A 16,852-nucleotide genomic window follows, 5' to 3' on the forward strand; every position below is an offset into this window, starting at 1 on the left:
AGTGTCCACTGACCAGAACATACCACTCCTGGACAGGCTCATGCAATATGTAAGAAAGTGGGCCCCTCATCTCTGACAAACCGCAGATCCGACGGGTATACTCTACTTAGTATGATTGCTTGAGATAGGTGTAATGTAGGAAGTTGATATGGATTCATTTAAAGCAGAGACCTTCCCTACCATTTCACATGCCTGATCCCATTCCTGGTCTGTCAACGGGGTACCTATATAATGTCCCAGGAGCACCAGGCTTTGTAAATGATCCTGGACGTGCCCAATTCCAGGGCTTTATACATCATGATAGCCAAGTGCCTCCCTGAAGCAGTTAGCAAAATGCCGTCCAGAGTAATTGAAGGTGGGGGCATTAGGGCAGCTCGTCCAGAGCTCCCTGGTTGTGCCAGCCAATTTAGCATATTGTGAAAATTACCTGGGTCCCACTCCAAACTCTTCTTGTTCCTCCTCAAAGGAGATGAAGGTGTCCCCAGGATATAAATCCCCAAGCAGTTGGCAGCTCGCCTCCCTCCTCTGGGCAAATGCCATTTACCTTCTGATTCTTTGGAAGAGCTGTTAATCCTAGAAATCGAGTAATCTCGTAACTAGAAACAATTTGATAATCCTAACCACAATCTTTTCCCACATGCATGCAGTCTATCACACTATGTACTGATATGTATGGCCCAGTTAACTGCCCCTCAAAAGCAGTACTGTCAAGAGAGCCATCTTGCGTCCTGCTTAGTAAACCTTTTCTTCAGTTGTCTTCTGCAGTAAGCCACTTGGCGGCATGCTGTATCTGGGCTGCTTATTGGTACATTTCTAGTTGCCAAAGGCTTAGGCTCCCTGTTCATGGTCAAGCCACAAAACGTCCATAGACACTCTGCTTCGCCTCCCCGCCCACACCAAAGACACCAGCAGATCGATCAATAGTTTGAAGTTGTCGAGCCCCATAGGGCACTGGGTATTTTGCAGATAATACAATCATCACAGCGGAAGAACCATCTTAGCGACTGCCATCCGCCCCATGATGGAGAGTGAGAGTATATTCCAGAACTGTTTAGAGGTACACAGTCTGTCCAACACCCTCCCATATTAAATGTGTATTGCCTACCTGAGGTCACGCAACCCTAATGCCTAAGTACCTGAAGCTATCTACTTCCCAACGCAGCCCAATATCAGGAAGCTGCGCTTGCTTACCCCTCCTCAGCCACCAGAGGAAAAAAAAAGTCTTATGACCAGAGAGGAGCCCGAAAGTGTCCAGATGCTGCAGTAGGAGTGTTAGCAAGAGCCAAAGCGATGCAAGATAGAAAAGAGCATGTGCAGTGTATAAGGACATCCTGTGTGTAGCAGGTCTCCACCACCTATTTCCCACTGTTAGAGTCTACAGCAAAGTAGTATCGCTAGTGGTTTCAGTACTAGAGCAAACAGAGGCAGGTGCAAGCTCCCCTGCCTCGTGCCACGCACAATGATCCCGCTCTCTGACAGTAGTCCTCCAGAATGCACTTTTGCCGTGGGGTTCGCGTATAACAATCTGACCCACGACCGAACGAGAGGTCCAAGGCTCAGTTTAGCGTGTCGAATAATTCAGATTAATTAAAGCATTTTCACCCATTGATTTTGCCATCTACGTAACTCAAAGGCATGTCTTTAGATGAAATATTTGGGTATGGGGACTAATCGGGTGGCAAAATGTGGCCTTGGCTAATGTTACAGTCCTGTATGTCTCTGCAAGAAAGGCTTCTCAGTTTGGAAGAAGGCAAGCTAATTGGTGTCAATGGATGATACATCCTTGAGCATATAATCTGAAATCCTATTTCTGTTTAACATTGTAGGAACTTGAGCTGACCATGTTACCAAAGAAAATTACGAGGTCATACTACTGATTCCAACCCCAGATTCGTAAATGTAATGTTTTTCTCACTGATTTTTATGCTCTGGTGTACTTGTGTGCAAGCATCACTCAGGGGAACACATTAGAGCGGGACTCCTTGGCAGGAAGTAATTTGATCTATCACAAATGGGTTAGAGAGTGAACCTTGTTTCATAAATCAGAAGTTCAAAGCCCACAGGCTTGTCTTCTGACTCCAGTTGGTCTCAGCGTGACCCGCAATTTCCCAGTTCCTTTTTGACCATGCAGAAAAATCAGTTTTAAAGCAGCCCATGCTACAGCACTTTCAGATGCCTCCAGCTCCCTCTGGCATGCTTCGGGCCCCACAGAACAACGAAAGGATCTATTGCTGTCACCCTCTGAGCCACAAAAGACTCTAGTTGCCCCCACCCTCTGCAACTCCTGTACTCCGGGAATCCCCCAAACTGCCGAAGATTCGGACCAGTCAAAAATTTCTTATAAATACCCACTCTCTAATCTAATATACCTTTGAAATATGGAATTTGATTGACTTCAGGCTCCCCGAAATGCTATTGTTTATGGAAACATGACTCAGTTATACCTCTTCCCCTGACAAAGCCGATGCCATCCCTTTTTGGATTTAGAATTCTCCAGCAAGTCCGAACTCACAAACCATACTGCTTTTCGTCCTCAGCAGAACCATCATATCTGCCAAAACCAATAATTAGATCCAACATCTTGCTTTCAAAATTAGCCCTCCCAATCTCCTTGCCTTTGGAGGAATCCTGGTCTCTATCTAGCATCAAATTATTAGAACACATCTTGTCTTTTCAGTCTTTTTTTCCAGCAAGAATTATTATTCCTAGCGGAATTGTAGGATGTGTTATGTTCACTAGTTTTCTTTTGAAAATGCAAAATAAAACCATTAATAATAAAAAAAATACATCTTGCTTCTAGTTTTCTTATTCTATCACTCCATTTTCTTGGGGATCTTAATTTTCACCCTGAAGACACATATGACATGTATTCTATTAATCTTGTTCACAAACTGATGTAGTCGAACCTCTCTCAACATGTAGAGGAACCAACACACCTGGCTGCCACTTGCTTGGCCCAATTGTCTCAAACAACCCTCTCCTGCAGTGGGAGACTGCGTTCCCTCTCACGTGGACCAATTACCACCTGCCATATTTTCACATTCTCTTTTGTCTGCTTCCTTGTCCTGCTAATGTTTTTGTAAAATATGTTAATCACCTACTCACCTCTTATTTGAGTATCATCCAAATTTTCACCCTCTTATTTGTGTTTCAGGGCTAACTCCAGGCCTGAGAATGCCCTCATCTCTGCTGCACATGACATAAGACTCATCACCGATAAAGGAACCACTGTCGCCCTCATTCTTTTAGACTTATAGGAGGCTTTCAGCACAGTATACCACGCCATCCTGCCCAAACTCCTCCATGTCACAGGCATCTACCACTTAGCACTTAAATGGTTTTGGTCTTTCTCACAGCGAACCCAATTGATTTCTCTCCCTTCCTTCCACTCTGTTGCTGGTAATATCTTTTGCAGAGTATCAAAGGGTCTGCACTGAGTCCCTCAATCTTTAACATGCCAAGTACCACCATTAGAAGTCATCATCAAATCTTTTGGCTTTATAATAATCTTCTACACTGATGTACTGCAGCTGATCTTTTCTCTTTCAGTGATGCTCTAGACTCTCAGACCAACTTTACTCAGTGGATGTCCTCAGTAGCTGACCGGATGAGTAATACTTGTCTCCAGCTCAATGGTGAGAAAACCGAAATAGTCCTTCCTCTTGACCAATGCTTGGTGGCCCCTGGATCTGGGACTGGACCAGGAGAGCATAGTGCCCAGAGTTCCTGATTGTGAGCATTTGTCCTCCGATCCTGCTGTCACTTTGGACAAACCTCCTGTCTCAGCCATAGGAAATGAGACGGTACGGCACCCGAGTTTGCTTAACCTGCGCTTCCATGCATGGAGTCTGAGTGGCAACATTTAAATGCATTTGATCTGCCATTCACAGTAGTCTATGATATCTTTGCAGCCCAACACCCTTCAACAAAGCCCATCTACGCTGGGCACTGGAAGAAGTTTATTGCTTGGTACACTGCTGTGTTGTTTATGTTTGGGGCAGTCTACCTAATTGACATTATCGCTGAGCACTGCATGAGTAAACTGTAGGCGCTGTCGATGCAACAACCCAACATCACCTTCTTTCCAAATAAGTTAGTGCTGAGGAGATGGGTGGCCTTGCTGCCCAAAGTTCTGACAGCTTTCCTTGTTGGCCAATCCGTTGCTTTGCCAGTGTTTATTACTCACACTCCTCCTTCAAAGTAGGAGGTGACACTCCATCTGCTTAACCCTAAAAGGGCATTAAACTTTTACATTGAGCGCACAAGGGACCGTTTTGTGGATGACCAGCTTTTTGTAGGAAGGATTTTCTGGAGCATAGAAAGAAAAGTTGATGCAGAAAAGGACCTTGTCAATGTGCATAGTCCTCTTCTTTAAAGTTTGCTATGCATTGGCCAAGAAGGAACTCCCTTAAGGCCCAGGGGCTCATTCCATCAGAGCCAAGCTGTTATGATGGCATTGATAGTGACGGGATAAATGCTGGACTTCTACCATGCTGCAATGTTCTGGACATCTACCAGGTCTGACGGCAGGGTCATTTTACCCCCTTGGGTCTGCAATACTTTCTGTTCTAAGCCCATTGCTCGACTCTCTGCCTTTAAGAGGTACTTCTGTGGTATGTATTATTAAGGTGAGGAATCCATCAGAATTTACTTACCTTCTGGCAATGCTGTTTTGGATGGCCACTCTAACTGCAGATAACTCACTGCCCTCCAACCTCCACATTCCATGGTGTGTACTTCTCGACATTATAATAATGTTCCAAGTTAGGTTTTGCCACCAGTCACTTGCAGTTTCATGGAGTGCTCCTTGTCTGAGGGCTTGGATGGAGAAAGATTTTAAAAACTGACATCCGCATGTAGGGGTGAATATTATATGTGGCTCTTCTCCATCACTTCTTGGCCTGTGGCATGGAGTCATCCTAGAGCCACATGGTGTCACTTTTCGGCACTCACAACCATTGCAGGGAAAATTCTCCAGATCCATTCAGGTGCCTCGGATAGTCTTAGGGTGAGTTATCGGCTGTTAGATCGAGTACCCACAAGAACATTACTGGAAAATCCATGTTCAGCTATTCCTTTGTGACCTCTTGTAGTTCTTTCCTCCTTGTTTGATTACTAGCACTAAGATATTGAATAACAATAACTCACTGACCCTGGATTTGCAGTTCTAGTTTTTTCAAAATAGCAATTTATTTTTCAGTATCTGAAATGTCAGGAGTCGGTGTCATCAATTGCATCATTCAGGTGCCAGGGGACCTTGGTGGCAGTCTATATGCTCTACACTCCATCCTGAATTATGACACATCCATCCGGATTACAGTTGTACCTCAAAAAAGGCCAACATATTCCGCATCATCATGCTTTCAGGGAATTGAAGTGACGGGGAACCCCCAGAACTCTAATAGTACCCAAGTACTGTGTGATCTCTATCCAGTGCCAGCCATGCACCAATCACTTTGCCCTTCAACACTGCTTACTTGTGCACCTCAATGTCCCTGAAGTCCATCTGCCCCTGACCACATGCACCTAGGGTAACCACTTCATTACAGGTCATTAGAGACACTATTTCCAGTTCTGGATCTTTGTGTGATAACCTAATGCATCTTGGATGTTGTAATTTTGTTTTGCTTCATTGAACCAATCACACATGAAAACAGTGATCTGTAGGTCAAAAGCTCAGGAATGGATACCGTGTCCGTTATGAATGGGATTTAGGTAACCACCCTACCTGCACCTTCAAGTCCACTGCAGCGATTCTAGCTTCCATCCCATCAGCACTTGTTTCCATACACTCCAGCGTCTCCTGAACTGCCACTGTTTTCCTGAATGTGTGCAAAATAGTTTACAGGGTTGCCATCATCTTTCTGTTCTGCTCCACTACATTTTTGGCAGTTACATTACCACCACCGTCATCTGAATGATCCTTCTTATGTGACATTGGCTGGAAAAAAGTAATATTTCTACCTTGTGTTATACTTTTCTGACAAAGTGTACCACACAGCTTGCACTCCCACCGTCTCTCTGCGACAGGACCTCAGTCAGGTTTAACCTGTCTTGGAGAGCGATTTGTTGCAGCGCAGCTAGACACTACCATTGCCGGGTCGGACTGCCTCATTCAGTGTCAACCTGAATAACGTCACTTCTGTCTACTGTGCCACAAAATCCTTGGTCCACCTCCTGTTTGTACCTTTGTATCATCACAGCCCATTCCTCTTACTGGCAAGGCCAGTACTGTGGGTACTCCCAATCCAACAGAACATTATCTCGGGAAAAGCTCTTTTGACTCTGTGAAACTCCATCTGCCTACTGACATACTAGACACACCAACACCTTCACCATGAGGCACAAAGAATATAAACAGCTGCCTAAAGCAGCCAAAAGGATGGTACAGCAAAAAGTTTCAATGCTAGGAAGCAATTTCATTTGCTACCAAACTCCTCTCCCTGTGCATATGTTTTAAACACATGCTACTTTTGGTGAATAACCGCAAGTTGTTTTCAAGTTGCAAGTTGCTGCATCTTTTCTCCAAATCTTTGTTACTCTATCTAGAAATGAAATCAATGTAGTCAGGAAGATGCATCATAGAATAACACAAATACCTTTAACTCTTTACTTCCTGTGCCATTGCAAAGAGTGACCAGCCTTAAAATGATCAGCCATGGTGTAGTGTAGTTCCTATATTCCCAATAGGCTCTGCACATTGGAATAATATATACTATAGATTAGACATAGGACTGAGGTCAACTAGCTCTCTATCGAATATACTAAACTTATTTGTGTGTGCCAGCTAACTCAGAGGTCACTAGAAACTTTCTTGAATTCACAAGAAGGGATTAGTTTTTGACAACCGCATAAACATGACAACTTTGTTTCCCAAGAATAAGAAATATATCTCTAGATTCGCGGAAACAATAGATAAGTATTTCACTCAGTCAATCGTGCATGCTTTGTTTCTACATAGTTGCAGAGAAATAGAGAGACTGACGTTTTCAATAAAAAGGTTTATTGAACAGTCTTCTTTCTCATGCAAGAGAAGTGAACTGCTACAATTGTTATGCAGACTGCAAAGTATAATGCGTACAGCAAGAATAGTATTATAAAATAATACTGTAAAAGCATTGTATGGTTTCTAAGCCATAAAATACATACATAAATACATTGACTAAAATACTCAACTGGTGCTTCTAAAATACGCCTACCCCAATGTACCTAACCTACGTCTAGTACGAGGGAAGAAGTACGTATTGTTTAGCATAGGTTTAGTGTTCTTTTGCCAAGAATCTATCCAAGATTTCTCCTAGGTTCTAATCAGCTCCATACCTTAGTTAGAATGAAGGAGGTCTGGTATCTCTGTCTTGGGACTAGATTTCCCAACACCCCGCAAGGGGAGCTTGGAAACACTGGAGCTGGATTATCAGCAGGAGAAAGGACAGCTTCCTGATCAGTGCGTCAGCTGGAGGGTCGGCTTCCTTCGGCACTTGCTGTAGCGAGTTGCGCCGGCAAGTAGATAGTCGAACTGCTCCGAACCACTGTCGTGTCTTGCTAGAGCAAGTGAAGATATATTTATACCTTGAAGGTGTCTAGGAATGCCATAGTTTGACGTAAATTTGGGCATAATAACGTCAGGAAAGAACCCCTAAGCAATAGTTGTTCTTTGCAAAGCACGAGTTCTTGGACAAATCAATATTCGAGCAAGGGGAAGTTCCCTAACTGTTTAAGCCGATTTTCCAAGAATTCTTTGTCACGTTTTGTACAGGTGGAAGTGACCATGCCTGTATTTGGTCTGCATGGGCTATGTCTAAATAAGGGCCTGATTTCTATGCCTATATAAGGGCAATGTTAATTGTACCTATATAAGGGTATGAATCGGGGAAATTCACTTGGAGCCTAAAACCCCACACAACAATGGCGCTGTTCTGGTATCAACAGTCCTCTCTTAACTGCCAGGTTACATCCTTCCAAATGGGAAATGAAGCAACCCTTGACCAGTTTCAGCCTTGTTAGACCTCATCTCGGAGATTTAGTGTGAGTCCCATTTTCATTCTGCCATAGGAATCCGGCTGCAGTCCACTCACCACGTTGTTGTTTTGCCCTCATATTGTAAATCACTGTGCAAAGCTGAAGCACCGGAAAACTACTTGTGGTTACTGCCTATAACAGACACTCCTTCACCTGGAAAGTCAAGTTCTTAGCTATCTAGGAAGCAAAAAGTTGAATTTACACTTTTTTTGAAGGGCCAGCATATCTGTCCTTAGCCACCTCCGAATAAGGAAAACTGGGTCAACCAATTTTTATTATCAACTCTTATTTTTGATTAGCATAAGCTAATCTGCTCAGATAATCAACCTGAGTGTTCCAGCTACATGATTGCCTGCACCCTATGGCTGGAAGGACTTTAGCACAAGGCATATTACTGTTAAAGTGAATATGTTGATGGGTATGGTTGTGTCAGAGATTGACTAATGTTTGTGGATTTACAATGATACCTGCCTCTTACCGCTAATTCCAGAATTAGCAAAAAATATGGAGACCCACAGGCCCATACAGAAAATTGGAATTGCAATTAATAGATTATGCATAGATTAATCTTTTGATTTCACCCATGACAGAGATTCAATGCTTTTGATTTCACCAATGGCAGTGGATCCCTCTCCTAGTTCCATTGTGACAAAAGCAGCAAGGTTGAATGTACAGCACCACCTGCGTCTAGGAAATCATAAAACTCGGGGCTCTTTAGAAAGTGCCTCCGGGGTAAAGGAAGAACCTCAAAATAACAAATTATCTGCAGAGCTGTCATTTCCTCAGAGGGTGGAAACAATTCCTCACTGCTTCACTGTAGTGTGCCCCAATTCATTTAAGCAGTTGCATCACAAATACTTTCTCTGTTCACTATAATGAGGGCATTCAACTCTTGGAAGGGCTGGTGGGATGAAACTTGGATAAAATAACCAATATATTTTGCTTACTCTTTACTCGTCTTAGAAAGGGCCTTGGATGGGGGAGGGGGGATAGAAGAGGCCCTTATTATCAAAGAAAAAATCTACTACATTACTGTGCTCCTCTGGTGTAGTATTGGAGTGGAGTCATGATTTTGCTGCATTCAACTAAATCCAGGGACATTGATCTGTCTCATGGAGTACAACATAAAGAATCCAACAACCATCCTGTATATTCTTCATTTAGTTCCATCAGGAGAACACCTAGAATTACACCAAGTAGTTTGAAATGTGGAGGCAACATTCTGTCCGAATGCAATCTAGAGTGTTGGGTGCTGCTGAATAGGTGGTTTCAGTAATATCTTCATGGCTGTTGTGTCCCTTAGCTTTGCTTTATTGTTAAAAGGGAGGAGTAGATTATTTCAAAAAGTCTTCAGAGGCGGAGGTGATGGATGTCACAAGGAACCTCCACTGGCAGGACCACTGCCTTTTCTGTTGCTTTCTCCAGCACCTATCCTGTTGTGTAGTTCCCTCAAATCTATATAGGATCTGCACGTTTAGATAACGTGAACTAAGGGATCAGTGTCCAGGCTGATTCCAGACACCCCCAAAGGATTTGTTTGTCTGTAGATCAGCTAGCTCACAATGCCACTATAAGCCCAACAACCTTACCAAGGAGCGAATAGTTTCTGGCAACTATCGAACATGACAGCCCTGACCCCTCAGGGATTGTGGGAACAGTACTGTACTTTTCACTTGTGCTCACTCGGTCTCAGAGAGATATACAGAATAAACAGAGGGGACGTTTTCAATAAGCATTTATTGAACCAGCGTCATTCTAGTATAAAATACGTGTGCTGCAACAACCATTGGACAGAAACAGATGTATACTGTTATAAGCACCAACAGAGTAAATAAAAGGTAGAATTCTACCATGGTGCTAAAACAATGAATATATGCAGGCATATAAATACATGAATGTAATCATGAGTAATCATATGATGCAAACCCTAACTAGATGTACCCAAGTGCACCTAGCATGTATGTAGGTGTAAAGCCAAGGCCAACCCCATTATCTGATGGGAGGGAATAAAGGACCCCGTCTTGGTCTTGACACCCCACGAGGGATGTCAGACCACTGCATGCTGGAGTGTCTGCGTGTAGGGACGTCAGCGTCTTGTTTCAGCAAGGAGGCATCGCCTCTGGTTTGCCCGGTAAAGAGGTGTTACTTATATACCCGAAAGGTACCCTCAGGGGTTCTAACTAGATGGGTCATGGTACTGTGGGCTTCTCAGACAAGGATGACAATAGGGGTAACTTTTGTACAATTATTATGCAGAAGATGGTAATCCTGCTGTGATACTAAGAATCCTCATGCATAATAAATTAGGCTAGTTTTCGAAGAAAACCATCCGCATTTATTCAGCACCTAACTAGGTAAAAGGTCAGAACCAGAGCTATTATGTAGAGTAAGGCAGGAAAAATGTAGGTAAAAGGTTGTGCAACTACCTAAGCCTATATTGGGGTACATTGGGGCTCATAACAATCCCTGCTCCTTTCCTGACTCCTCGGCTCACCACTTCACTATGTTCTCTGCCAGCACCAGCCTCAATCCCATTTCCGACACCATTTCTGGCTTACCTGGCATATCCAGTGCAGGGCACAGACTCATTGCTGTTTCTGTACTCAATTATTGCGACTTCAGGAATGCAGTGGTCCTCGCTTGTGCTTCTGTGAGCCCCACAATGCTTTTTTTAGCTCCTTTTCAAAACTTATGGCCAACACTGGAGCTGTCCCTGAGGCATGCCTCCTAAAAGAAGGCCATTCTATTGAGGTCCATGAGAGAGGCACAAAGCTTGGCTGAGGAGGCTGAGTACAGGGAGATCCCAGCCTGAGCATATACCACATCAACAATACTGGTGATTCATTGATGTCATCTTTGGGTCAGACTCAGAACATTTTCAGAGTGAGGCGGCCAATTTGCTGCCTCCTGTTCTCTTGCATACGTTGGACTGCCTGGCACTACAAAATGCTAATTATCTTAATACTGCCCCAGAAACGGCAATGGAGTGTCTCGCAAGGCTGGCACCTCCTGAAGTAGCTTCCTGCAGCAAGCAATTGAGGTTTTAGAGCTACTTCTACCCATAGTGGTGGCTAGAACTAACAATTGACTCAGGTATGCGGTACTGCTTAAACAGCATCAGAACTGCTGCTTTCTTTTAACAATGCTTTAGTCAACCCCATCAAAGTGGCTTGGGATAAAGCAACTTCTGCCCGGCTGTAAATAGGCTAATTGTCCGCATGGACTTAAGAGCTCCAGGGGACCCAGACTTTTTGTCGGCACATCATTTGACAGAGAGACTGCTAGTGCATGCTTTCTCCTGCACCAAGCAGAATCCTGGGGATTTTCCCAATGCTTCTCCAGACAGAGTCCAAGAAATTGAAGGCGATGAGGAGAAAGATTTTTTCTGCTGGAAGTTTAGCCCTAAGCTCCATGAATGACACATTTGTTGACGTGCACATAGTTTCCAGACATGTGCAGGCGAATCCCACGGCTATGCCGTTTGATGGCTCGTGCCTGTTTGGTGACAAAGCTGACTCAGTCTATGAGAGCATCCGAGCAGGAAGAGCAACTGTCCAATCTTTGGGACTAGCATCCCCAGTGTGAGACTTTCATAGACGTTACGCTACATTTTGGGGCTACTCAAACAGGCTTCCCATTCTCCAAAGCTGGCCCTCAAAGCCTGTTCAATAACCAAACCAATTTATCCACCAATACAAGGGCAAAGGGAGAGATCCAGCAACCTCCTCTACTGCCTTGTCATCCTCCCCGCAATCTGCAAAACTGCATTAGTTCCCGCGTAATGGAATACACGCAGCTGGTTGGAGGAAGGTTGTCATCTTTCTGCAGACCTGTAAGTCCAGTACAGCAGAGCAGTGGGTCTTGCATATTATATAAAGGGGGAATGCCCGTCTCTTTCAACAGGCCTGTCCCCAAATCCCTTCCTCTCAGTCACTTCAGTCGGAACATCACCTTTGGATTATGCAACATGAGGTGGAGACTCTGCTGGAAAAGGGAACAGTGGAGTTGGTCCCAGAGTTGGAAATTGGGCAGGGATGCTACACCCTGTACTCTTTGGTTCTTGAGAAGGATGGCAGTTTGCATCTGAAACAAGACTTCAGGTATTTAACTTGTACCTTCACAAGGAAGAGTTCAAGATCCTCAGCCTGGCTCAGTTTCTTTTGATGCAGGATATGTATTTTCTCATATAGATCTTGCAGTTGCACTGGAGGTGCCTGTGGGTTTTGGTGTGATCCACCTACTACCTGTCCGGGGTCCTTCTGTTTGGACTGACATCGCCAACCAAATTCTTCACAAAGGTGATGGTGGTGCTTGTGGCACATCTTCAAAGGTCAATGATCTCAATGTTTTTGTACCTCGACAGTTGGTTGCTCAAGGCAAGCTTGCCGTTGCTCATGTTGGACCCTCTGAAGACCATAGCATCCCTGTCTTTTGGCTTGGGCGTTTCTATCATCCTGCCGCACCCACACCAACAGCCCTCTCATTGCCTCCGTTTCATAGGGGCAATACTGGACAAAATCTTTGTGAATTTTTCCTCTTCTCCAGAGGATCCAGGGCATTCAGGATATGATTCTGATGTGTCTGCAGTCGGATGGATTTTTGCCTGCTAGGTCTGCTGGCGTCCTGCATTCTATTGGTCACACACACTGACACAAGAGGGCTGTCCAGTGGTGTCTTCATATATATAGTGGTTCCAACACGGAGGCAATCTGTCATATGTCGTCATGATTTCCACAAATGCTGCTCTAGTGGTCGGCAGAGGAGAACCTGATGCAAGAAAATTTCTTTTGTCCAGCACAAGCAGTGGCCACAGTAATGACGTGACTCCTCTATCTTAGGGTAGGAAGTTAATCTGAAGGACTCTGAGAACAGAGGCCTCTAGTGTGCAGAAGAGCAGGTTGAGCACATCAGCTTGTTCAGCTGTGCATGATTCACTAGGCCCTAGATGGTTTTGTATTCTCCCTTTGCATTTAGTCTGTCCAGATCTTGACAAACACATCTTGACCACTTTGTAGTATGTGAACAAGCAGAGAGACTCGCGGTCTCATCTCTGTTGAGAAGCTCGGAGTCTCTGGGCCTGGAGTCAGGCACATGAGATCTGGTTGGTTGCCAAATATTTGCAGGGTCTCTGATCACCACAGCCGAGGGCTGAGTCAACATCATCTTGCCGGCCACAAGTGGCATCTCCACCCGGAGATATTCTAAGACTTCTTACCCTCTGTGGCACTCGTCGGATGGACTTCTTCACTACTTGCAAGAATGTGCACTGCTCTCAGTTCTATGCCCTCCAGTTTCCATTGCAGGGAGCCTTGAGAGATAGGTTTTAGTTGATGTGAACGTTTCTGCCTCACTATGCTTTTTCCCATGCTCTTAATTCCTTGAATGTTGACCAATTTGCACCAAGACCATGCCCAGGTTATTCTGATCAGCCCCAAGTGGCCAAGGAGGGTGTGGTATGCGGACTTGTCAGATGTGTTAAGTTTCTCTAGCCTAGCAGGATTGTGTAGTGGGCACTTTTAAAGGTTTCATTTCAGCCCTTTTACCATCTGTAGTCTCCAATTGTTTAAGGTTTATCAAATGGCTTACATACTTGTTTCTTCCTTCACCATTTGTTATGCCTCAATGGGACCTTGTTTTAATTCTACTATTCTTGATGAGGACCTTGTATGAGCCTCTACACCGATGCAAGTTATGACTCTTGACTTTCAAAAGTGTGCCATTGGTAGTCAGCACTTGAGCTCACCATGTCAGTGAGTTGCAATCACCATGTCTTTGTCCACCATTGACTTGCTTGAAACTCAACAAACTGGTCCTGAGGACTTAAGTGGCTTTCCTCATAAATATGGGGGCCCATCACTCTTCCATCCTTTTTCTTCCACACCACCCCACCAAAGAGATGGTGAGATTACATTGTCTGGACCCTCCTAGGGTAGTAACTTTTTATACAGACTGGACTACAGAGGTCAGGTCTGACAACAAGATATTTGTGGGATATGTACGCAAGAAGAAGAGCAAGGCTGTCCAACAGAGACCTTAATCATGATGGATGATCCTCTGCATTAAAATATGTTATGCAGGAACCACCAGAGTGATTACTTGCTCTTTGCACCAGAGCAAAGAGTTCCGCCTTGGCACTTGATAGGGGAGCTCCTGTTGGCGACATGGGTTTCCCATTGCACTTTTGCAAAGCTCTGTTATTTAGCATTCGGAAGTGAGAAGGAATGAGCATTTTGCTTCTTCTGTGCTTCAGACTTTCTACTCCGACTGCTCCTTTGAAACCCCCACCTGGTAGGGTGCTCATAGTATCTATCCAAAAGTTGAGGACCAGGTAGGAAGAAGTATCCTTCAGAAGAAAAAAGGGACTTATCTTCGGTAACGCTCTTTCTGGTGGATACTCTATTTTCCAACATGTTCTTCACTGATCCCTCCTACTTCTCTGTTCTGAAAGACAGACATACACTCCTGAAATTTATACGGTTCCAACTAAAGGTGTGCTGTTCTCATCTCTGCACCACAGTGGTATTGTTTTGCTCCAGTGACCTCACACCTGCACTGCATCAAGTACCAAAATGGAACCAGCGCCATTTACTGTCGTATAAGAGCTAAAAGAATTTCTAGAGTCAGTCTTACACCTGGGGATATTCAAAAGTTTAAGAATTTGCATGTAATAGATTAAGGAAGCATCCATCAGAAAAATCAGATCATTGCTGGTACAAATTCTTTAGTGTTTTGCCTGAAATGATGAAGCAAAAACAAATACATTTGGCAGGGAGGTCCCGTGTTCTGCAAGCAGAGAAATGAGAAGTGAAATAACTGACTCCTTTGAAACCGGCGACCTGCAGCATGAATGGAAGCTCAGGTAAAATTACAAGGAAACAGATTGGTTGTCGGAGAATGCTTTTTAGTTCTTTTCCCATATTGAAATACACTCCAAGGACTGTGGTGCAGACATATAATAAACATGCCTCTAGCATATACACAATCAAGGTAATATAGGTAGATGTACAATGATAAAATATATACTCCATTCTCCCAGTTCTATACATTGTACTGTTCCCACGCACCACGTCCTCGCTCTTAAAATATCTCTTACATCAGGAATCAATTACAAGATTTGGAATGTGGCACAGTAGAAAAATACCACATAGCTAACCCCTTCTGCAGTTCCACTTTCCCATAGGCTAGTTCACCCTCATACTATGAGCAAATGTGACATCTTTGTTCTTTAAAATACAACATTAAGAGTGTGTATAGATCCCGATGGTTTGTGGAGGTGCCTGCCGTTCCTTCATGTGTCTTTGCCTTTTTTTTTCTCTCAAACTGGTAATATTTCCTCAAAAGTGCTAGTTGGTGATGAAAATGGATGTGTTCTTTACTCGGGAGAAAATGGATGGATATTAGTTATATTTTTTCCCTGAAATATATTAAGAGGGGTAACCGTCACGATTTTAAAATTAAAATCCACATTCAGAAACCTTGAGGAATTATTCGTTGAAAGTGTAGTAATCACAAGAATTATGGGGCATTTGCAAATAAAAATCTTTGCATACGGCTAAAATGAATGTCCCCTTAGGAGTGGCTGTTCTGCTATGTTCATTCCTACATTACTTTCCCTAAAATGTATCTGCCCTTTTTCTCCCCTCGCATCATGTCATACACTCCATCCCATTACCAAGGTACTTGTTGATATGGTGACTGATTGGGGGTATTCCAGTGGCACCTATCGCGATAAAACACATTACCATCTCCTACATTTTCACTCTGCCACAGCGTAGTTGAGCTAGCTCCTATAAATTCGGAGTCAGCGGGCGGGCTTGAAATCTACCGTGGGGCTATCACTGTGGCTGCTGTGGAGCATTTCCCTGTTGTGCAAAAATATTTTCCTATTGTATTGCAAAGAAGTAGAGGGGACACTTATGCAATATTTATATTTCTCATTGCGTACATTGTGTTCACATTGTTACTGAAGTTACCCAGTAAATATGTATATTTGTAGAGTACTTCGCAATACACAGTCATGGAACTTCAATTAGGACACGACCTCCAAGTTTTTCGTTTACTGTTCAAATTGGTGGGTTTCTGAGGCAACCAGGACGTACAATGAGGGGGTGAAGAGCTCTATTAAGTTACTTTGGCATCCTTCACTTAATGAATGAATTTGTTGATGAATGAGTTTTGCGGCCGAAAGTAGTTCAATGAAGAGTCCAAACAACAGTGAAGCACATTTAAGGGGCTGCTGTGCATACCTGATGCTTTTAAGCTCTGCTTTACTTGATGCCCACTTGAGGCACGGGCTTGAGCAAGTATTTCCCATTACTAAACACACAAAGATGAGGCAAGTAAAAAAGATTCTGTACCAAAAGATCTAGCTCTGCAAAGTTGTTAGCCCCCACCGTACTTGAATAGACATCCAGGCAATTTAGGGCCGACTCTCGAATTGCCCATACCATGCCCTCATACATACCACCCTGGAGTGGACCACCTCTGTTTCGGAAAAGTCCTGCATTCCCTTCTGTTTCAACAGTCCTTAAGTAATGCATTCTTAGGATAGCCTAGGTATGATGGAAACCTTGGAGGGTATGTAGTGTGAGCTCTGGGACAACACATGCTGGTACCCTTTGATTAACGCAGTAACATATTCTTTCATTCATTTGCTAATCAACTTGTCAGGTATGATTATAATTATTATTGTTATTATTAATCGGGTTTTATAAAGCGCAAACAACCCGGAGGCCTCGTAGCGCTGAGTACAGTCATACTATTAAAAGAGGGAAGAAAGTTAAATGAACAGATAGGTTTTCAGATCCTTCCGAAATTTTAGAAGGCTTGGTTC

General features: G+C 43.8%; 1 protein-coding gene across 1 annotated transcript in view; it reads left to right on the plus strand.

The window, feature by feature from the left end:
• Positions 1–16,852, plus strand: part of WDFY2 (WD repeat and FYVE domain containing 2) — a 538,880-nt gene that overhangs the window by 503,817 nt on the left and 18,211 nt on the right. The window lies entirely within an intron of this gene.

Source organism: Lissotriton vulgaris, chromosome 8, assembly GCF_964263255.1.
Source record: "Lissotriton vulgaris chromosome 8, aLisVul1.2, whole genome shotgun sequence".
NCBI lineage: Eukaryota > Metazoa > Chordata > Amphibia > Caudata > Salamandridae > Lissotriton > Lissotriton vulgaris.